A 23,670-nucleotide genomic window follows, 5' to 3' on the forward strand; every position below is an offset into this window, starting at 1 on the left:
TCTCACAGAATTTATTGGGGTTTGAAAGTCATCCATCAAAATTGACTACGAAGAAGCAAAAGTCCACCCTGTTGTTTATCTATTCGAAACTTCAAATCGAGATTGATAGTTTCTTTTTCTCAACTATGCAAAGCAGCTAGGAATCGAAACATTTGTGTTTGGAAGAAGGAATTTGGATGCGAATTTTTCCTTGATTCGAGTGAAGATTACTTGAAGTTTCCAGATGTTGAGGTGGTGGCTTAAAACGTATTGCGCTGGTCTTACAAGTCAGGTGTCGTACGATCGAGTCCCGACCTGGAAGAATTCTTATTGTGAATAGCCAATACTAGCCATTCAATGATCCCGTACGCTAAAAATCGACTGCGAAGTCTGTTCAAACAGAAATGCCAAATTCCACAAAAAGCATGTAATGCTAGGACATTGCTTTTTTAGATGTTGATTAAAGAAACTTCCGAAATTTCATTGAACAAATATTGCATTATTATTACCGACTGCGAAGTCTGTTCAAACAGAAATGCCAAATTCCACAAAAAATCATGTAATGCAAGGACTTTGCTTCTTTAGATGTCGAGTAAAGAAACTTCCAAAATTTCATTGAACAAATATTGCATTATTATTATACGCTAGAGGATCATTGTCTTTTAATTACACTACATTTATTTGCCCACCATAACTGTTCACGGCAATATAAATTTACTGCAACTGGTACTTTACAGGATTTAATATACTTTAGCCGTTGTATTGAAGATTTTTTTTGCATTTCGTACTTTTTCTATTCTATTCCAAGAAATCCCTTAAACGAATGAGTGCAGGTACACGATCTACAGAGTCGTAGATGTCATTTAACATTCAATTAAGCAAATACACGCTGGCTACATTGCCAGCGATTACTCTGCGGTTGATGTTAGCATATTTCGCAATCAGTGCCAGATTGGTTATTTCACCCCATTTTCTGCATTCCACGTTCAAACTAACTGGGGAGCGCCCTTGTAGTACTTCACATGGAAATAGCAATAGAAATAGAAAAACAAACCACCCTTCATATAATGAAGGTAAAACAAAAATGCAACCGATTCGTTGAAAAATTTACCCTGCCAAATGCTACATAACATACGAATATTATCCGACTGCCAGTGAACATTCTTTTAGGTCTAGAATTTCGAACCTTAGTCTAGAGACGTGCATAGCCCCTATCAACAAACGCTGGTAAAATGAGGTAAAGGAGAGGAAGAAAATGTTTGGAACGCTCATAAACTCGTATTCGTCGGTAACTTTTCCGACAAATCTTTAGTTGCGAAGCTTATTTCAACTTGACTGTATTCTCATCTAAATCCTTACCGTGCCGTATTTTAGATCTCATGAATAAGTTATTGGGGGCAAAGCTTACGAGATAAACAATTTTATTGTTGCGGTAACGAAGAAACTCGATGAGAGGGGGGGGGGGGGGGGGCGGGTAACGGGGGGGTATGACAGTGCTTCTGTTACTTACTACCGGGTGTCGTTCGTTGAATGTGTTCTTCGGAATGAGGATTCTCTAGTGGAGTGTAGAATCAGGTTGTTTTGACTGCGTGTGGATTTGGCTGATCGATTGCAAAGTTGTTGAATGTTACATAATTTATGGATGGTCTTTTTTATTAAATATTTATGACCGTTTCAAGAATATGAGATTGAACTCATTTTTTTTGCCCTTCTCATATAGGAAGGCTATGCAATCACTGTTGAATTCGACTTTTCAATCGAGGCTCGAAAGGCCCAATTATACCATTCGATTCAGATGTTGATGTCGGATTATGTTAATCAACGAGGTGGCACTAGCAGTTTCATATAATCTGCTATTGCATTGATGAATGCGAAACGTAAAATAAATAAAATTAGTTATGTGCGCTTCAACCGGTACACATTAGGTACCAAAATCCCTGAATGACTACGTCATGTTATTTCGTGGCTATGAGAACTGTTTTTGGTTAAACTGGACCCATCATTTATTTCAAACCGCCGTTTAAATCGAAGGTGCAGAAAATTTGGAAATTCTTTTAAATTGGGCTTAAAACTGTTTTAGTTTGTAGTTCCTATTATCTGATGATTGAATGATCCGAATTTCACTATACCAGAAATAGTGGAAAGGTATTATCGCACCACTAGGTGGATTAAGAATAGGGTTTTCAAGTATATACCTAATAATAGTGATTCTTAGGTGATTACCAGTCACACTCCTACTACTCCATTTGTAATCGGAGATAAGCAATGTTTGCTTTCCTACAAACAACACTACAAATAAAAAATTATTACACTATTCTGTCCATATATTTTTCGCATGTGTGTTCAGGGATCACACCTAAAGATGATTGAGTTTCAGGTATTTGAACCAGAAAGCCGACTTCAATTCGAACCCGACGGGTTTGGGTACTGAAAAAATAATTTTGACGGGTGATTCGGGAGGAGCATGAGTTCGCATTCAGTTAGTCGAAACCCGATCCTAAAACGAACCCGACGAGTTCGGTTAAGGTTCGGGAAGATACTGTTTTTTTTTAAACTTGTTCGATTCGGGTTTGAGGGGGCACGTGTCTCTGAGTCCACGGTCTTAAGGGGATTTAGCGAACAAAAAAAAGGTCATTGAGTTATCATAAATCTTTTGCCCCGGGCCCATTAAGGAGTGTATCGAAAAGTAGTTAGCAACATAGATTATTGAATAAAAAAGCGAAAAAAAAAACATATTTTGACATCAGTTTTCGATATATTGTAGAAAAATTACATTTTTATGCATTTCACCGATTATATTGAAGAAAATCCTAGTTTCTGTGAAACGCTCGCGCTTGAGATTCTTCATTAAATTCTACACAGTTACTTCTATGACTTTCCTGGTGGCAGCTGTCCAGTTTTTTTTCCTGCATGTTTTGGGACACTGTACCTTCCTTCCGAAAGTGCCGCTTGACAATTGCCCAATACCTCTCAATTGGCCGATTATCCGGGCAGTTCGGTGGGTTGATGTTATTTTCCACGAATTTTACATTATTTGTTGACAACCACTGTAGAACGGAGTTGGCGTAGTGGGCTGAAGCCAAATCCAACCAGAAGATAGGAGGAGCCTTATGCTGTCTGTACAGTGACAGCATTCTCTTCTTCAAACATTCTTCCTCGTACACCTTGGCGTTAATTGTGCCCTTCGTGAAGAAAATCGACGACCGCAAACCACAGGTACAAATTGCTTGCCAGACCAACACCTTCTGTCCAAACTTTTCCATCGCCACCGTGGTGTCAGCGTCGTCCAGGTCCTGGTAAACCGATTTCGTATAATATTGCGGTCCGGGCAGCGCTCGAGAGTCTCCCTTGGCGTAGGTTTCGTCGTCGATCAGGATGCATCCGTCTTTATTCTGTAGAATCCGGTTATACAGTTTTCGCGCTCTTGTTTTGGCCTGAACTTGCTGTACCAGAGACTGTTTCGGCACCTTCTGTTTCTTGTACGTTTTCAGGGAGTTTCGAACTTTGATCCGTTGAATCATCCCGATGCTGGTGTTGAACTGCTTGGCTAAATCCCGCGTCGACGCCGATGGGTTTTTCCTGATGTACTCAACCACTTTTAAGTCCCGGCCAGGCTGGCTGGGACCCGTTTTCCTACCGGAACGGGGCAAATCATTCATGAAAAGGGTCTTATCGAACTTCTCGATAATATTTTTGACACTGGTGTGGTGCACTTTCACCCGTTTTGCAATTTCGTTGTACGTGACACCACTTTCTGAGCACCAAGTGTGCAGAATTTTCTTTCGCGTTTCCGGATCAATTCGACTCATCATTGAAACGATAAACCTACCGAAACCAATCGATTGCGCAGCTGTTATTGACATGTAAACAAACATGTCACCGCAAAACACGCTACAAAAAATTAAGCCATTTCAGAGTAATAATTGTTTAAATGTTGCTAACTACTTAACGATACACTCATTAATACGTTAAAACGCTGCTGGTGAGTAGAGAAAAAAATATGCTTTAACAGAAAGCACTTCGCGAGCATGTAGCACGGTTTTTCGAAACGCATGATCATCGTGGTAAAAAGTTTACGGTAGACCACTATCGAGACGAAAACATGCCTGTGAGTATAGTTTACCGGATTCTGGTATCCTTGAGCGTGGAGTGGAAGGCCGGTATCAGCTGTCCGGCGAAGACAATGAAAAAGAAGATGAAGGAAGCGTTCAAGCAGCTGTTCGGCAACAAGAACGGAACGAGTTTGCTGGCCGAAATAACACTACTCTCATAACGTAATTCACCGAACCCTCAAGGTGGGTTCTATCGCAACATGACTCGGTTCCCCAAGTACACGGATGAATCGCAGTGCCGGTGGATGACGAAGAACTATCGCTGGACGTCGTTCGTACTGGACGACGAAAGTTACTTTCCGCTCTCGGAGACCCACATTCCAGGAAATGACAGCTACTATTCAGCGACAAGTCGGCCACATCCCCCGAAGTAAAATATAAAATTATATATCGGATTTCAAAACCGTGGTTCAAGCCGAACGGTCTGGCCATCAATCAACAAGTGTACAAGAAGGAGTGCCTTCAGAAAATTCTTCTGTCATTTTTAAAGGAGCATAATGCGGATGAGAAGTACGTCTTCTGGCCGGACAAGGCGTCTTCTCATTACATCAAGAAGACGCTGGAGTATCTTGAGCAGAAAAAGAAACCGTACGTACCGAAAGAAAGGAATCCGACCAACTGGCTCCAGCATCGTCTCATCGAGCTTTTTTCGGCTCCCTCAATGTCCTAGTGTAAAACAATAATAGCGGGCCAAGGATACGAAGTTGACCCCGAGGATCCGTAATTGTAGTCGGAAGATGGACGTCAGTGCCGTCCAACGCGCTTGTGAGAGCATCGCGACTAAGTAGAATCGTACGGCTAACCAGAACCCCTTCTCCAATATTCATTGAAGTTTTTCTGAAGAAGAAACATTATGTTTTTAATAAATGATACCGATTTCGTGGAAAAAAAATTTACTATACAATTGAAAAAAATGTCATTGTTTATTGAACACCCGTTGAGCATACTCATTTTTCTTCAAATTTTCTATACTTTACCACATAATCACAATTTACTCGCACTTGCAGCATTACCGCTGCACTAGTTTGTTCACAACGAAAATCTTGGACTAAACGTGATCAATCAATGAATTCAAAAATTTTTGTTCACAATCTGGAGAGAGCAATAATTATCGCGGACATAGTTCGCTGTAAGCACATATAGACAAACAACTAAAAAATCAAAACAATTTCATGACATCATGGATAAAGCAAAATTTTTTACGTGCTACGACACTCAAAATTAGGTTAGAGTGAGATTTGCTGCTTTTTTCAATACATTGGCTTAAAAGATAATATGTTAATATGTGCATTCACTTAGAATTTGGTCGTCGCTATAAAAAAAACTACAAGGATCAGTCTCATGGGGTTGTTAGATCTATTGATGTGGAACAAAGCAACCAAAATTTCTAATGATCGATATTTTCAATTAAACAGTTCAATCAATCGCCATACTTTTGAATGCGCAATTGCACGAGAGTCTCCTTCGATAGATCTATTACACGCGGTCTTTATATGCGTTTTTACGCGGCCTTTTTACGAGGATTTCCAACGTTTTTTAAGTGGATTCCCAAAACTACGCGTTTTTAGTGCGGTTTTTTCATGCGGCACGTATTCCCGCGTAAATAAAACATCTCAGTATATTACTTAAGAACCAACATCGAACACTCCAACTCAGACTCTGTTTGTCTTGTATCCGACGAATTTACATCAATAGCCCGAATCTATTATAATTATTAATTATTAGGTTTTGCATGCATGCAGATATTTTTATAGCGTTAGGTTCTCTACCAGATTGCAGATTTCTCAGATGAAAACGACATAACAAAGCATTTCATCCAATCCAAAAATCAATTAAAGCTTCAAATCGTTAAATTAAATTAAATTAAAGGGAAGCACGCGAATCTATCACCCCTATTCTGTATTTCGATCGAATCGGATCACTTTGATAAAAAATTTCCATTCTGTAATTCGATCGAGTGATGCTTTTGTATGGAAAATTCGAACTCGATCGAGATACAGATAATCCGATTCGAACGAAATTCAGAATCGGGGTGTATAAATAAAAGCGAAATTATAGCCGTTTCAGTAAAAATTCGAACAATAAATTTCGTCTTAGATTTTTAGCTGACAAAATAGGACACTGCTTACTATTAATGAAAAATTATAATCATATATAATTGAAAATACGTGGTTTGATACATTCAAATCGAAACTTAGACATATTTTCAAACAAATGGTGAAATAATATTTATAATCGATACAAAATTGACTGAGCTGTAAGTGTTCAAAACCTGATCACATTTTTACGTGTATGTTTCCTTGAGTTTCTAATTTGCACCCCTATATGTAAAACAAAGATGTGTTCCACATAAAAAGAATTGTTCATTCAACTCACTAATTTTATTATAATTTTGCTTCTTCAGGACAAAGTGAAAATATTGGCTCCAATTATTTCGCAATCCATTGAATGCTGGCCGAGTAAGTCCCATATAAAATTCCTGAATATTATTTGGATCCGACTTCCGGTTCGGGAGTTATGGGGTAAAATGTGCAAAAAAAAGAAAATATGTGTTCTAACTTTTCTCATAGATGGCGCGACCGATTTTCACAAACTTAGGTTCAAATAAAAGGTCCTGTAGTCCCATACGTCATTCTTAAATTTCATGCGGATCCGACTTCCGGATCCGGAAATATAGGGTAAAGTGTGTTAAAAATTGTATTCCATCACTGAAAATGGTTAAAAACCTTAAAAAAATTTCTAAATCGACCTCAAATCTTTTCCAATTTGATGGTTTTTATCAGTAGACGGTAAAACAAACCGATTTCGGTTATTTTTTTTTAGAATCGAAGAAAATTTTTTTTTGCCTTTCTCATATAGAAAGGTTATGCAATCACTGTGAAAACCGACTTTTGAACCGAGGCCCGGAGGGCCGAGTGTCATATACCATTCGATTCAGTTCGTCAAGTACGCAAAATGTCTGTGTGTATGTGTGTGTATGTGCGTATGTGTGTATGTAACGTTTTTTGCACTAACTTTTCTCGGAGATGGCTGAACCGATTTTCACAAACTTAGATTCAAATGAAAGGTCTTGTGGTCCCATACGTAATTCCTGAATTTCATCAGGATCCGACTTTCGAATCCGGAAATATAGGGTAAAGTGTGTTAAAAATTTTATACAATCACTGAAAAGAGCGAAAAACCGTAAAAAGTTTTCTAAATCGACCTCAAATCTTTTCCAATTGATAGTTTTTATCAGTAGACGGTCAAACAAATCTATTTCGGTTATTCTTTTAAGAATCGAAGAAAAATAATTTTGAAGAATACCACAGTATTATATATAATAGTATGATTGATATGAGAAAGGAATCATTACACCACTAGGTGGATTAAAACAGGTTTTTGACAGTATCTGTCACGATTGACCTTGAAAACAGAATATGTTTTCAGACTTAGATTCCGCACGGTAATACCTATTCAACAAGCCATAGATTGTTAAAATCCGTCCATTTTTAACGGAGATATCGAAGTTATTGTGTAAGCGACCTTTTCCCCTGTTCCAGCAGTAGAAGTTTTGAGCGCTGTCTGGCAAAGAAATGCTTAGGAGCAACATAAAACACGATTTTTCATACTGTTACATACATTTATTTCTAAGTACCCAAAGGACTGTGTACAGCATGTTATTTTGCCTCGGAAAGATTTTAGCACGGTTCGTTTTTGGCAACATAATCGTTCGAATATGCCATACGTAAACCAGATGATGGCAGAATTTTCGAGTTGAAAGCAATTTCATAATTATATTGATTTAAATTACTTACAGTAATGAATGCTTGAAAAACATAACAGCCATATACCATTCGAATCAGTTCGTCGAGATCAGCAATTGCGTGTGTGACTAATAATTTCCCTCAATTTTTTTCGGAGATGACTCAACCGTTTTCTACAAACTCAGATTCATATAAAATGTCGTATACTCCCAAACAAGGTTCCTGAATTATGTTTGGTTCCGACCTCTGGTTCTGGAACTACAGGACGATATGTGAAACGAAATTGAAACTGTGTAACTCACGTCCCTCGTGGATGGCTGAACCGATATAAGATTCAAATGAAATCTAAGAATCATTTACAGGGTGATTAGTATAAAAATGTCTATTTCACATGAATTAATCAGGTTTATCGGGCTAGCAGATTTGCATAGTCGATAACCAAATAAGCTTATTTCATTTTTGGTTGTATTCAGTTTTCGTTTCGGAAGGCACCCAAAAATTTAATTCGCACTACAATTCCTCAAAGATGTTTACATTGATTTTCAAACATTTTGAAACAAATGTAAACTATAGAGCTACTCACGTGAATTTGTCTGACTTCTGCTACACCGAATTTCGAATTCCGGTTCCAGTATCGAATCATTTCTCAAAGCTCAATTGCCAAATCGAATTTCAGAAACAAAAGTTCAAATTAAAATAAATCCAATTTTATCCAATTATCCGATTCTGGAATTGTAAGATGATGAATTTTTAAAATTTAGAGCGATATAGAAGATAACAATCCCGAAAAGTTTTAAAGTTGGACTAAAAAATATTGCAATTTATTCGTCATATACGAATCGGTTTGGGTTATGCTGGTTCCTGAATGCCGGCTCTGGAAGTACCTTAAATTACCATAAACTCTAAAGTGGAAATTACTTCGACATATCATGGAATGTTTAATCGATTGTTAGATTTTAGATTCAAATTGGACCCGATTTGCAGTTTCGACATTACAGAGTAATGAGTGATTAAATCTCAAATTGCCGCTCAAAATGACGCTCATTAAAATAATGTCATGAAAACTGAAACACCGAAGAATATTCATGCAAAAAACACATGCGTATTGATAAAAAAAGGTATCATCTCACTGCTAGGTGGATTAAGCACGTTTTTGAAATATATTTTACTATACAGTTGGGTAAAAACCAAATAATATTATTCACTGAAAAGGAAAGAAACGAATAAAACCAAGGATCGAAATAGAAGCAATTGTAAATAAGGGTGATGTTGCAACGGTTAAGTTTATTTTTAATATTTGTTTTTTGTTTAGCATTCGTTATCAATTCTTTGCGTTCAGAGGTTATCAAGTAAGTCGACATCTAGCTTAGCCTGCATCTAACAATTTGATTATTTTTCAATAAGAAACTTATTCCTTATTACTCTCAAAATTTCTTTAAGTTTAGATATAGCTGAACATTTTTATTTTCATGCACAGCAGAAGTTATTACCATCAATTATCGTTCGTTTTAACATTTTCAAAATAGGAAAGAAATGTATTGAATATATCAATTTTTGTTAGAATACCAAAATATAAACTCTTTTAAAGCGGTAACTCTATTGACTGATAAAAACATTCGAATCTTTCTTTGAACATAAATTTTATCGTAAACTATAAGGAATTCGAAAATGGTCGAAGTTTAGAATTTACTCTATTCTTTCGAATTTCAAATTTTATGCGTATTCGAAATCTTTAATCTTTTGTTCAAATCAAATGGGGTAGTATGTATTGCCGGGCAAAAAGGTGAAGCGTACTTTTTTTTTCCAGATCATAGATTATACTTGTATTGTTGCATGGTGTGACATTTGTATTTAAAACGAATAGTGTCGGACCCGAGCACTCTGAGCTCTCATTTGAATTGCTGAATCAAAGCGCTATGTGTGACACTGATACCATCGCCGGTTTTACAACAATCCTCTACCGATGGTGATTTAGAGTATGGTTTTCCAACAGCTCAAGATTCCTTCCCCATTACAGATTTATGAGCCCTGATAACGGTCTTGCATGCATGCATGCGTGCAAAACAAAAAAAGGAACTCATCCGTAACGTATCGCTCGGATCGGTGCAGTTGCATCACACTGTAGTCTCGAAATGAGACGATCCTGATGGCGAAGCGAAAACCATCTAATGATTTATGAGAATCGGCAATGTTCGTGGGTTCCATTTTTTTCACCTACTCAGGATAGAATCACAAAATAAAAGGTTGAGTTGATGTCTGTTTGTGATGAAATTCCGGTCATGGAGCTGTTTTGCATTCACGTTTGTTTTTTCATGCTTACAGTCGGTTGGGAAGCAGAAACGTCTGCTCTCACATACAACCATCCAGATGTTTTCGAATCAAGGCGTATAAAATTGCTGCAATCTAAATGCCATAAATCACAAACTATACGCATCGGATTGCTACCCTAGTTGTGAGCGAACACGTATGACCTCGCCAATTGGTGGTTGCATCCTGATATTTTTGATGAGTTGTTCTATATTGTTCTTTTCATATCTCGAGAACTATAAACCTTTTGAGTTGGATTTACTTAAATCTGACTTTTCTATGACTGGTTTTTCTTCTTTTCTTTTGATTTTCCATCTGTTACACGTACACCAGTAAGACTGTTAGATTTGAATTGTCTATTCATAAGCAAATATGACGGTGATTTTTTTGTGGTCAAAAACATTGAATACATAAAGAAAGAAATGGGAAATATGATGGTTAGAGTTAATAATCAATCCAAGATGCAAAATAAATTTATTATATGAACATCACTGATATCACTCTTCAGACATCTCTATGGGTTATTAAGGTCGATGGAATAACACCGTTTGTGAACAGAAATCCATTACTTTAGATTCAAACCGGATCGTGCTAATGATCACAGGACCTTTTACAACGCCTATAATTATATATCGAACGTGTCGATTATACAAGCCCAAGAATGTCAATTTAAAGTAATAAACATAACAATTATCTCAAGCCAACCGCGATGAAAGATCTCATCCCTACTATACATTAGTTAAGAGAGTGTCGGTATGAAACAACATAGTCGCGTGTCCTGGTTTCGCGTTGACGATGAAAACACCAGAGAACGTGACGGTGTTATCAATAAAATCGCTTAAGAGGCTAATAGGTAGGGTTTAATTATTTATATAAATTAAAAAAATTATAGCCCATGAGTGAAATGACTTAAATCTGTATTAAACAAAAACCAAAAACACCGAGAGCTTAAATTTTGCAATAATTAGTGCAATTTAAATAAATTAAATAATTAATTTTCCTTTAAGTACAAGCTTTAAGCTAGTTTATTTCACATTCATCCCATCCATATGTTTTTTTTTCATACCATATCCTATGACATATTATATTCGAGTCAGACATGTCCTCATTGCATTGATTAATGAGTTGTACAAAGCTACAATTTAAAGTGTAGCGAAAAATAAAACCATGTATAAACATCACAACACTTTACCAATCAGATCAATTTGTCACGTATTAGCGAGCCTTTCTACTTCACCCGCCGTATCTCATTCTCAGATCCAAACGATGTGATTTATCGAAAATTGAAAGCTCCGACCGACCATCGGAATAAATTATCATAATATTTATGGTAATGTTTCACGTACGTCTGGCACAATATGGCGCCCCGGTACTGTGCTTGTGAATGTATTTTCAATGCCTGAATGTTTGCGGCTCAAGATGATCATATCTCAAGAAGCGAAGTATTCTTTGTGACTTTTAGAGCTTGCATTTTTACAGACACGGGCTTGAAGCAGAAATGGACGACAAACCATGCATATTGCATCATATCAATGTTAAACTTATCATTACTTTTGTTTGAAAATATATAGACGTGCTCCCGGTGACATAAAAGTCTTTTATGATTTAATGACCGCAACAAAACTTCGCACATCTCGTTTTTCGTTCAAAATCCTTACTATGCTGGAGTACAATCAATAAGTCGCTAATCAGTAGCAATTAACTAGCGTGGTACTAACATTTATTCTGTTTTATACAGCTCTACTTAATTGGTAGTAAACACTTAATTGATCTGGTCTACATTCCATTTGTTTTGTATACTTCTCTGCCACCGCATGTAGTAGTTTCTCAACGATGACAAACACAAGAGAGTAAGAACAGTCATAAATTCATTGACGACGAGATCACACCAAATACGTTCTACGCAATTTAACTATCGTGCTTTTACGTGCATTGCAGACAGGTACCAAATAAGTAAAAAATTATAACGTAAACAGGCTTTTATGCTACCTATCTAGGTCTGATTCCAAAACCCTGCACATTAAAACGCTATTCGTACTATTCCGGGACGACCGGGACGTTTTTTTCTCACCGGCGATGATTTTCTTATGCTACACACCGACAAATTAGGCCAGTTTAAAATAACAAATAGTTAGTGAAACAGTTAAAATCGAACTATTTCGTAAAATAAACTATCCTACACTTATAGGAAATAACAAATATCTCGTATTGGTGTTTCAAGAATCAATATTTACAGTATCGAACAAGATTTTCTGTTGTCACTATTGCAATAAAATGAATCGTTGTGATACGCCTAAGATTACATTGTCTGACAATTGTTTTTCTTTGCGTGTACAAGTGCGAACGATGTTTATTGTTGTCATGAGCGAATGAACATAAGTGACAATCGGAACTCTACCCTTAGTTTAAAATGCATGTTATAACATATAATTATTCATTTTTTGTAAATAAATAATTGGTTTGATTGGTAAATTGCTCTGCGTTTGTTCAAACTCGCTGAAATTGGTGAACTTCTCCAAAAAATATGTATTTGTAACGTGTTCGGATAGTCTGGATGTTAGGATCGACAATTTTTTTTCCTTCATGACTATTTAGTGGCCTTCATGCTCGTATCGTATCGTTAATTTCAGGTTATTGGTTTGAAGTTTTCGTAGACGTGTTTACGATATTGAAAAAAATAATATTTTTTGTAATACTAAAAAAAGTTTAGGTGCGCACTAATCGTCACTTCTTTCCTACCAGGAAAAAGCCTTAAGGTCTGAGGACAGAGGGCCACGTGTTGAGCTTAAATCGACCACGTGGCTCGCTCAATTCCCTTTGCGCATCGTATTTCTCTTGTACTCTCTCGTATATGAGCAAACTGTAACGGGTTGCCAGCATACATTTTATTATTTTGATGAGAAGTTTTATCACATTAATCTATCGTATGGGTTGGACATTACATGGATTCCAATGAACAATAAAAAAATATTCAACTTTCACAAAGATTGAATGTCGGTGTGTTTGGCAGCCTTGTCGAGCCAATTTTATTTCTCTCTCCTTTTTCAGAATGCTATCAGGAAACCAAAGCGAAAAAAATGGTTGATGCATTGAAACTGACTTTGTTTCACAGAAAAATACAAGACTTTATTTTTATCGCGATAACATATATGTTTTATGTACTAATCGCATCTAAACTAAATTATCTAGACTTTGTCACGGTAGATTTATGATACAAGCCTTCAAAGCCGAGATATTCGATGAACAAGTAGAGGTATGCAATTTCGAGCGTTCCATTTTTCAGCAGTTCTTTTCTTCAGTCAGAAAAAAATACAACACGACCGCTAAACTCAATGAATCATTCTGAAAATTTCACAGAATATTCTCAACTAAATTTCGAAGACATTGTCAGGTGGGTTTTTCTATATTCTGCACCGTTTCCAAGAAAATTTAATTTGAAACGGGAAAATAGCAAAAAACCTACCACTTTACGGTACTTTCCTCAGACCTTAATACCTATATCCTTTTATGTAATTCGACCTTCTGTTTCATTGCAGACTGGTGCTACGATCCTACTGACACTAAGACACCAGGAAGAACATTATTACATAATTCACGTAATTCTAAATGAGTTTCTGGTCAAGTTTTAGTTTGTATTTTAGGCATTCATAAAAATATCGTATTGGTGAAAAGTTTGAAATAGACCTAAAAATCGGAGATCGATTTAAAGAATAATTATTTGGATAAAATTTGGCTCAAAATAGGGAATTGTGTTTCTTACCAAGCGTTCATTCATTGCAAGAGGGGTAAAAAATCATGTGTCATTGTCACGGGCTTATGCTCAAAAGTCGGATTTCAGAGTGGTTGCATAGCCACCTGGGTTCGCCAAGTCAAAAATATCGTGGAAAAACAATACGATTGACTGTTACAAAGTCACCCGTAAATAAATAAACCATTCATTTAACAGCAGAAACAATAGCTTCATAATCAGAGCAATGAGCTATCGTTTCCGATACAATGTATTGCTTTCATAATTGAATTTATGGTATTTGTGGTATTATGAACAATAGTTTTCCATGAAAAAATGTGTGGGAAAATTGAATAAATATTACCATACTAAACAATCTATACATTCTATTGTGAAAAGGATGTTCATGTTGATGTATTATATTGAAATATATTTCTATGGTCATTGAATGGTTTTGTAACAATAAATCGTATGGTTTTCCTACAATATTTTTATACAGACATCCAAAATTTCGCAGTTACCATAGGAATACATTTCAATATAATGTTATAAACTATTCAATGAATTGTAAACAGCCTTGTCACTATAAAATGTATAGGTTATTATGTATCGAATTGTGTTGTACAATTATTTAAAAGTGCGACTTGAAAGCAATTTTAGGAGTTATTTAGGTATTGTTATTTGCGATAATAATCTGCTCAATATTGCTTTTAAGTTGAGGTTTCATGAAAACATTCCTTAAAGAGAAATTGATATTCTATTTACCGATGCTTGTTAGTGTTCGTTCCGATAAACTCACCTTTCACCCGATAAAAAAGCAGGTCCTATAAAAATAAAAAAAAATTGTTTAGAGTTTTGTATGAAATTTTTTTATGTTGTTGAAATTGAATGAGAAAATGTCGAATTTAGTATAATAATCCGAAAGTTTTTAAATTTGTAAACATATTATATGAATGATAATGAACTAATAAAAAAAACATTTTTGAAAAAATTTGACCATGGAGGTCGGATCTCCGAAATCGAACCCAAGACCAATTTCAAAAACTCGAAATCAGAATGAGGCCGCTGCTCGGTGACTTAAAGAATAAGACACTGGTTTTACAGGGGTGTTTTCATATGATGCTCGATCATCGATTAGGAAAAAGTTTTAGTTGAAGCTGGGCCCTAGCACCAACAGTAACTCACAAGGAAACAAAGGGTCAATTTTCGCATCGAAATGTAGTGCCAAAGAAGCGGCAGTAGTTTTTCCTGTGAGTGTTCATTATTCATTTTTGCAGCAGAAATTTAATTACACCTGCTTCTCTACCTCCAGACGATACAGACCGTATGCAGTCGAATTGTGAACAACAATTAACTCCAGACCACTCAGGATGCGCTGAAAAGGTGAATCATGGCTACTACTTTCCGCACTGTTGCCGACAGATGGAAATAAGCATTTGTTGAAAGTTTTTAAGCTATTCGGGCACTGAAAGTGAATAATGCTAGGGAAACGAGTACTCGGATGTAGCACTTCTCTTTACTTCTTTGGTAGATCTTCCTCTGTACCCGGTAGAATAGTTGAAAACCAACTTGTTGTTCCGGTTTTGTGGTTTCCATTTTCGAGCGGGGAATAGTCACACCATGAATCTGGTTACGGCCAGCAAATGACTAGTTTCCGCTTCTCTGCATTCAGGTGCAAACGACCATGCTTTCGGTGGCTAGAATAAAACTGACAACTCTAAAAAGCGAAATTCAATTCATGGTATGATGGAAATTAGGATGCTCGAATCGTTCTCTATGGACACTGAATGCCGGAACCTTCTGGAAAGGTGAGCCCTATCGATTTCCACCTACAAAAGCGCAAATATATACAAATACGTACATATGCCATCATCCACAGAGACCTTGAGGTTCATTGTTCTACATTTGTGCATACACAAACCCGCTAAGTTCGACATCTGCATATGACTATATAGGATGCCTTTTATTGACATAACAATTCCAACTGATGATGCATATATGCAAATGGTCTCTTCGTTAATTGAGTGAAAATATTGCGGACTTTGTTTAAGTGCTTCTCGCTCTCGAGTCGGTTTTGTTACATAGAGGCCGCTATTCGATACTGGCTGGTGACGTGTGCCGTTATGAGAAAAATTTCCATATTCAAACAAACGAACCCCTCTCGATGAATCGTTATGTCAGTGTGAACTCTAGGCACCGGAAGAATGGGCGTTAAAGTTTCAAGTTCAAATTTGTTTGTGGCGCGAAGCTCACGAATCGATATGAATGAAATAAATTACTTGGCTTGTATTGTCCGCAGCGATATAGTTGATATGTAGGTGTTTGATTTGCATTAAAGTGGATGTTAAAATAATTATTTAGTTGCTCTGAGTTATTATCACTGATGTCAAACCTAGCTCAAATTTTGCATAGGGACTTTTTTGAACACTACCGCTGGTGATAACCATTAACGTGTCGAGATAAAATTTACGGGTTGTGCACTGTTTAGTGGTATGATAACAGATGTAACAGTTCGTTGTGAGTGAAAACTAAAGATCCGGCGAACGACCGCAACTAGGTTAAAGCCGGGTATAAATAAATGATATAAAAAAAACTAAAGATTGAGGAATGGACATTCGCTTGTGTTTTTCAATACAATGAAATAACGATATGCTTTTGGATGGGATTTTTTTATTAAACTTATTTCGTTTCATGATACAATAGAAAAATCCCGCCTCTGTACGTCTAGTAAACCTGTCAATAACTTCATCAACAAAAACGCTTCGAAGTTGCAACTGAGGCAGCAATTTGTTTTCAACTACCATAAGCATAAGCTACTAAAGCCTCTTCTGAAGGTGTGCATACAAGTTATCACTGAGCCAACCGTGACAGAGGACAACAAATCTTAGAGCTGAGCTGAATTATTCCTTCTCATGTGCACGGGAAAGAAATTAACACAGCGACAATACACATACTTCAAATTTTAAGTTATATGTATATGAGATATGTGTAAATACAGAAAACTGAAAGAAAATTTAAAATATTATCGCGTAACGAACAGAAACTTCCTTATTTTTTCATATTCTAAAAATTATATTTAATTTTAAATCACCAAACAAAGGTCTACAGAATTCACGCGCGTCTTGATTGTTTTTAATTATTTATTAAATTTATTAATAGGTTGGGTTACCGAGAAAAAAATATTAATTTATCAAAAAAACAAGTACTTTTTACTACTTATTCAATATACCGATGTATGTTATCTCTGTTATTAACGTTGTAAAATTAAAAGAATTTGCGCAATAGTTGACTTTTATCATTCAATAAAAAAAGGGGCTGGGGTCCACTAAGAGATTGATAGTACCTATCAGCTCTCTCCAGACAGTACCAGCATAGATGCCGTGTGGAATCCAGCAGAAAATAATGAACCAAGAATAGATCCACTGGGTTCCTGCTTCCATGTCGTAAAAGGCGACAATTGCAGGAGTTTTTTTTCCTTTCAGTTAGCAGATATTTTCAATGTTTGACTTCTGATTACTCTATATTACTAAATTATCTCTTCATTCAACCTATCAATTTCCGTCTAGCTTCGGAGAAAAGTTTTATTTGGAATGTTTTCTTCTTCCATGTTATTGATTGTCTTTTTTTCTATTTTACTAAATTATCTCTTCATTCAACCTATCAATTTCCGTCTAGCATCGGAGAAAAGTTTTATTTGGAATGTTTTCTTCTTCCATGTTATTGATTGTCTTTCAGGATTATAAATTGAATGATAAAAATCAACTATTGCGCAAATCCGTTGATATTACAAAGTTAATAACAGAGATAACATATATCGGTATATTTAATACATAGTAAAAAAACACTTGATATTAATATTTCAAACAATAAATTAATATTTTTCTCGATAGCCGGCTGCCCAGATCAATCAATATAACTAATGAATAATTTTAATAAATAATTAAAATAATAAAGCGGAAGTAATGAAGAATCAAGACGCGCGTGAAATCTGTTGACCTTTGATTGGTGATTTAAAATGATTTTAAGACAACTGTTTAGAATATGTCAATGCAATGAATCAACTATTTTGTCTAAATCCTATTCACTTGTTTATTTTGTATCACGTAATTTCATTTATAAAAAATAGGGAAGTTTTTATTCTTTACGCGATAGTATTGCAAATTTTTCTTCAGTTTCCTCGAATAAGAGCTGTGAATCACGACTTCCCGGGACTTCAATATAGGATATTGTTGAAACGTTCACTCGGGAAGTCAGTGAGTTTAGTGGTGCATCCGAGCATCTTGAAACCGGAACATACTGAGTCGCGCGCGAATAATACCAATACTGAAATTTTTACTACCAAATATCCTTCTCCCGTGACACTTGTGGTGTGCGCAGTAGTATCTACGGCCTCTAGTAACAACAAGTGTTGGACTAACATCCCTTCCCATTCCTTAGACAATCTGCGTTCGGGCCTAGCCGGCGCCGGTACTGATCAATGTATTCTGGGGTTACCAGAAGATGTACATTGAAGGATCATTTACCAGTCCCAGGTTGGATCATCTAGAAATTCCCTGTAGAATTTCAGCTAATCCCGATCAGTAACGGAGTAGCAACCAGGGGTGGTCGCTCAAGCTCAAGCTCAGGCTCAATAAAAAAAACTCCTGCAACTGTCGCTTTTTACGACATGGAAGCAGGAACCCAGTAGATCTATTCTTGGCTTATTTTTTTCCGCCGGATTCCACACGGCATCTAGGCTGGTTCTGTCCGGAGAAAGCTAATAGGTACTATCAATCTCCTAGTGGACCCCTGCCCCTTGTAAATACACGCAATTTCGGTGCACAAGACAAAGTGCTCGAGTCCAGAGCGCCACGCATTGACAAGTAATGTGAAATTGGGTGCATTCGCTTCGAGTTTTCGCGTCGCTATAACAGCAGTAATTCACAAATTTCGAACTTTTTTCTGCGGTATTGCTTCTTAGTGCCAAAGCAAAGATATTGTATTCGATTTTATCAAAATTCGTTGATCGAAAGTCGAGTAATCGACAAAATAACATGATGACTCTACTAATGAAATGACTACCAGATCAGATGCACATAACAAAAACATAACACAAGTATATCAACAGTTGATATGTATAACAATTTGTGTTATTTTGAGATATTTAACAAATGAAAACAGTTAAAAGTTAACTTAACTTATGATAACAATACAATAACAAAATCAGTTATGATATTTTATTTTCATTTCCAAGACTCATGATAAATTTCATTAATTGAAAAATGAGTTCTTCCGTTGCTTCATATCGAAATATAATGACCAGATTGGCTATGATACAAGATAGAACCTTGAAGTATTTGTTATTTTTGAAAGTTTAAGGGTTTCAAACTAAATGTCTTCTCTGCTGAGTGTACCCTCACCAAAATTCGATACAAAATCTCTAGTAATCTTATTTAGTTTTATATAGTGCAAAGTACACATGCCTGTTTTACTTACTTTTACGTTTCGTCTTGGACTCATATGTGCATTAACAGCTTATGTTTAAACACTGCTAATGCCTCCCCACGATTCAACTAAAATTACTACGCAGACATCATTGCACTGAAGTTTTGCAACATGCATTGCTAATACTGATGAAAATTTAAGCAGTAGAGCCAACAGCATCACTGGGTAGTCGAGTTTTAAGTGCACGCGTTCCGGAGCCGTATGAACTACTCCGTTAATGGTTCAAATATTCTCTTACGTATTTACTTCATTCAATCCGGGTTTTACATTTCTTTCACGCATATCAACTTATATTGTAAGATAATAAGCACCCAGTAATTCGATACATCCTTTCTTTCCTCAGTTACACAAAATCACTGTTTATTGTACCGGCTCTGTGTCGATTAGCATATCGCTGCACGCGGGTGAAACATTCAAAAGGAAAGACTGCAAAATAAGGGGGTAATTACGGTCTCATTATGCCACTACTGGCATGGGCTGATACAACACATCCTTTATTCGTTCCGGGATTCAAGGTTGTTTCCATGTATGAACAGCAACATCGGTTGACACTTACGATTTACTATGTCTCTATCTCGCAATCAGTGTTATACATCAAGCAGAGCCTTGAATTTGACATGACGGACTAAGATGAAGCGTTGATCAAAATCAGAGAGTCAGCTTGGAGCGAAATCAATCTTCAGTTCAGCAACGCCATAGAACGGCATCACATTCAACATATCATGTCAATTGTATGGGTGCGCAGTGCTGCTATTTTGGCGCTCACGAATTTGACATTTCTCTCCCCTACTTCTATATATGTAAATACAATGCGGAGGGCGCCATGCTCGCAAAAAATATGTTGCCAATGATTCGTTCGGGAAATGTGAGAGCTGGACATCTTGTTAATATGCTGTCTTTGACAAAGTGCAACATCTTGTTATTTTTACTAAAAACTTTCAGACTAGTAAGTATAATTTAAAATTATTCGTGAGGGTTTCTTTTAATTATATTCAGTGAATCAAGATGATGAAGAAGGTGAAAGCTGTGATGTTATCGATTTTGATTAAGTGTAGTAGCTGTCAGCCTGTCACATAATATAGCGCTCAGTTTTCACTGTATAATTACGTGCAGAGGATCAACTTGCGTTTTTGTTAACGGTGAGCGAGGATGCATCTCGTATAGTAAGAAAATTATACGTAACAGCAATGGGTGTTGTATTCTCTTTTATCATTGACTTCGTGCTTCATTCGTTAAGGAAAATTGGTAAAACCAATACTATAAACTGTACAGTGCATATATCGTCATTATTCGATGCAAGTTTCTACATATTTTTTTACTTCACCATTCATTACATATCGTGTAAATTTCATTACTATTTTCTGTATGTACATTTCCGATAGACCATGGTACATGAATAAATTTAATTAATAATCTCAACGTTCAATCAATTTCTTAATAACTCATAGTACTCATAGCATAGCTCAATAGAGCAACAATCTCCCGGAATAGGTGGAACACGTATCCAGGCAAGCAACGAAAATAATTTCTGTATTTACCTAACGGAACGGACTTTGTGTCGTTATTAGAACCATGCATCAAACACCCGTTTTCTGGTTATTGTAATTTTCTTCCCTTTTGATTACATCAAATACTCGGTACGGGTCCGGTTATCCATTTCTTTATTCGCTCAATCGAGCTGGCTAGATGTGGTCTCGTGTCGTTTATTGACCGTTTTGGTTCACCCCTCCTGAAACCCATGACCGCATAGTTTGAGCACTTTCTTTTACGGTGGGAGGGTCACCCTTCGTTCTCATTTCCAAGCAACAGTGATGGAGCGGCAGCATCGCTCTACAGTGGAAATTTAATCCTTGATGAATCCGAATGAATGAGCCTTTGTGTTGAAATTTCAAACTGGTGAAAATATTCCGATCAATTTCCACTTAATGCGCAAATTAAACATTAATTTGCGTTCCACACATATCATTGTTGATCTTGGAAGTGTGCCTGTCCCGGACTGTTCAAACAAACAGAACTAACCAATAAGTTTTGTAACGCTGTACTGTTATTGGATTGCATTGTAAATAAGCAGATCATGCGCTCGCTACCGAATTCGAATCCAAATGGTAATACCGATGGGAACTTAAAGCAGCTGTAGCAGCAGCTGTTGCTGTGAAGCGGTCAAAATGTTGATTTATTCTTTCCTAATTCTTTTGGTCGGAACACCATTAACCAATATGTCTAAGCTCCCGAAAATGTTTTGTGTTATGGCCAAGCGCTAATTCAATTAGTTGCGACTAAATAAATTTTCGGTATAACTTCAATCCGAATAGCATAGTAGCGTAACAACGTTCGTAAGCCCGGGGTTGACCAGAAACGGGGCTTCAATTGAACAATGGGAAGATCGAAAGACCTACCGCTGAGCGATTCACTGCTTTTCGCTAAATGAGTTGCGTTCCATTTTTCTAGCCGACAGAAAATGGGGTGACTTTACGAAATATTCATTGCGGTGTCCTAAATATTGGTTGTTGCATGTCGATAAGCGGCATTATTGCATGGAACGGTCAACCACCTTTTCCAATGCACGGTAATTACGGCACACAATATAGCGTGCATTCCCGTAGAATAACAGTACTACGGCACTGTCTTTCCATTTGCGATTGTTATCTGGCCTATGAAAAATTAATCCCATCACTGGTGCATCGTTGTCCTGACCCAGACCAAGATGGTCACAGATAGTAGACAATGGGAAAATTCAGGTCATCACATTATTTCTCATCATCATTGCGGAAAATAGTCTGCAGACGAGTATTTTGAATGGATTCTATGATTACCGCAAACTCTACAATTGGAACTAATAATCGAATATATTTTTTTAATTTATATCGTTTATATATACCCGGCTTTACGGTCGTTTGCCGGGAATCGAATGTATTATTACTATAATGAGGTGGAAAATAATATCTTTATTAAATGCAATGTACAAAGTTGAATTTGTACTCAATAATAATTGACATAAGCAAATGGGTGATGTTTCTATGTGTGGAACTCTCAATGAACCGTATGCATATGTACTCGTTCAAGTAGTAAGAAATATGATGGGAGTTAATGTACTGTAACTTTTTCCCGCTGGACAGAATTCATTTAATTTTTTCACAACCTGTGAAATGTGGTTTGTTGTAGCCAAGTTGGAAATGAGTCATGTAGACATAAAATGTGCGCTCACATGGAAAATCCTTAGGTGCCGAATTGTGCTTCGGGAAACAAAGTGTAAATCTGTAATTTCACTATCTAAAGAGTACTAAAAAGGTAATTTGAAGGTTAGCCAAATTTTGTGCTAAGGAAAATGGCCCGTTTTTATTTTCTTTTAGTTTCGTTCTCGATTCGTTAGTGCATAACAGTTCAACATAAAAACTAAAAAGTGTTCTGCAAGTAGCAGAAATTTTACATCTGTTTGGCGATTCATGTTGAAGCACTAGGTGACAGTTTAGGAGTCAAAAACGACTAGTTGACTTTTGATCACTAGCGCGGAGCAGGAAAGAATCCGAAAGGAACATTTAGGAACAGTCAAGGAAAAGTTAATGATAATCATTCACAATCTTGACATTTCAACATTATCACATTTCAACACGTTATGTTGAAAAAGGTTGGCATTTCTCAAAGTTACACCCAGAAAGTCGAGCCAAGTTCATACAAGCTGAGTTGAGCTGAAGTACATCGCCCGTAGTTGCACTTCGTGATTGACCGAATGAGTGAAAATGTACAATGAACCAAGAAAATTTAGCTTTTGAGAAACAAATCATTTTCACTGTACAAACCCACTCACTCCTGACCTTTCATTAAATGATCAATAACCACGCCGGCTACGACCAAAGGCTATGCTACTAAAAAAAAGGAAGTAATGCTAGTCACGAGCATCACGAGATAGGAGATGTATTAGTAGAGAGGGAAAGAGATCCGGATATGTTTTGGTAAACAATATGATCTCAACAAAACCTGATTTTCGATACTCAGGAGAAATATAATAAGGCATTATGAGTACGAAAAATATAAAATATCTCTATGGAACGATCTCACCAGTATCCTTCTTCTTCTATTCGCAATGCTGTTAACAATAAGAGATGAAACACGAATACTGAAAGAATAAAACAAAATAAACACCCGCGAATGGATCCGCTGCAGACCATTCCATTCCAGATTTTCAGCCTGAATCCGAAAGTCGAAACTACCCAAACCGAGAAGAAGATCAGCAAATTGTTGTCAAAACCCGTTCTTGGACGCTCCGATCAAAGATATTTTCTAGATATGGTAGCTCTTTGATGCATGATAATTATAA

General features: G+C 36.6%; 1 protein-coding gene across 3 annotated transcripts in view; it reads right to left on the reverse strand.

The window, feature by feature from the left end:
• LOC131437736 (protein unzipped) overlaps positions 1–23,670 on the reverse strand; it is a 168,171-nt gene that overhangs the window by 38,281 nt on the left and 106,220 nt on the right. For all 3 annotated transcript variants that reach the window (XM_058607273.1, XM_058607274.1, XM_058607275.1), the window contains one exon: positions 14,671–14,695. The gene's annotated coding sequence lies outside the window, so the exon portion shown is untranslated. The remainder of the gene's footprint in view (positions 1–14,670; positions 14,696–23,670) is intronic.

Source organism: Malaya genurostris, chromosome 3 (genome assembly GCF_030247185.1).
Source record: "Malaya genurostris strain Urasoe2022 chromosome 3, Malgen_1.1, whole genome shotgun sequence".
Classification (NCBI taxonomy): domain Eukaryota; kingdom Metazoa; phylum Arthropoda; class Insecta; order Diptera; family Culicidae; genus Malaya; species Malaya genurostris.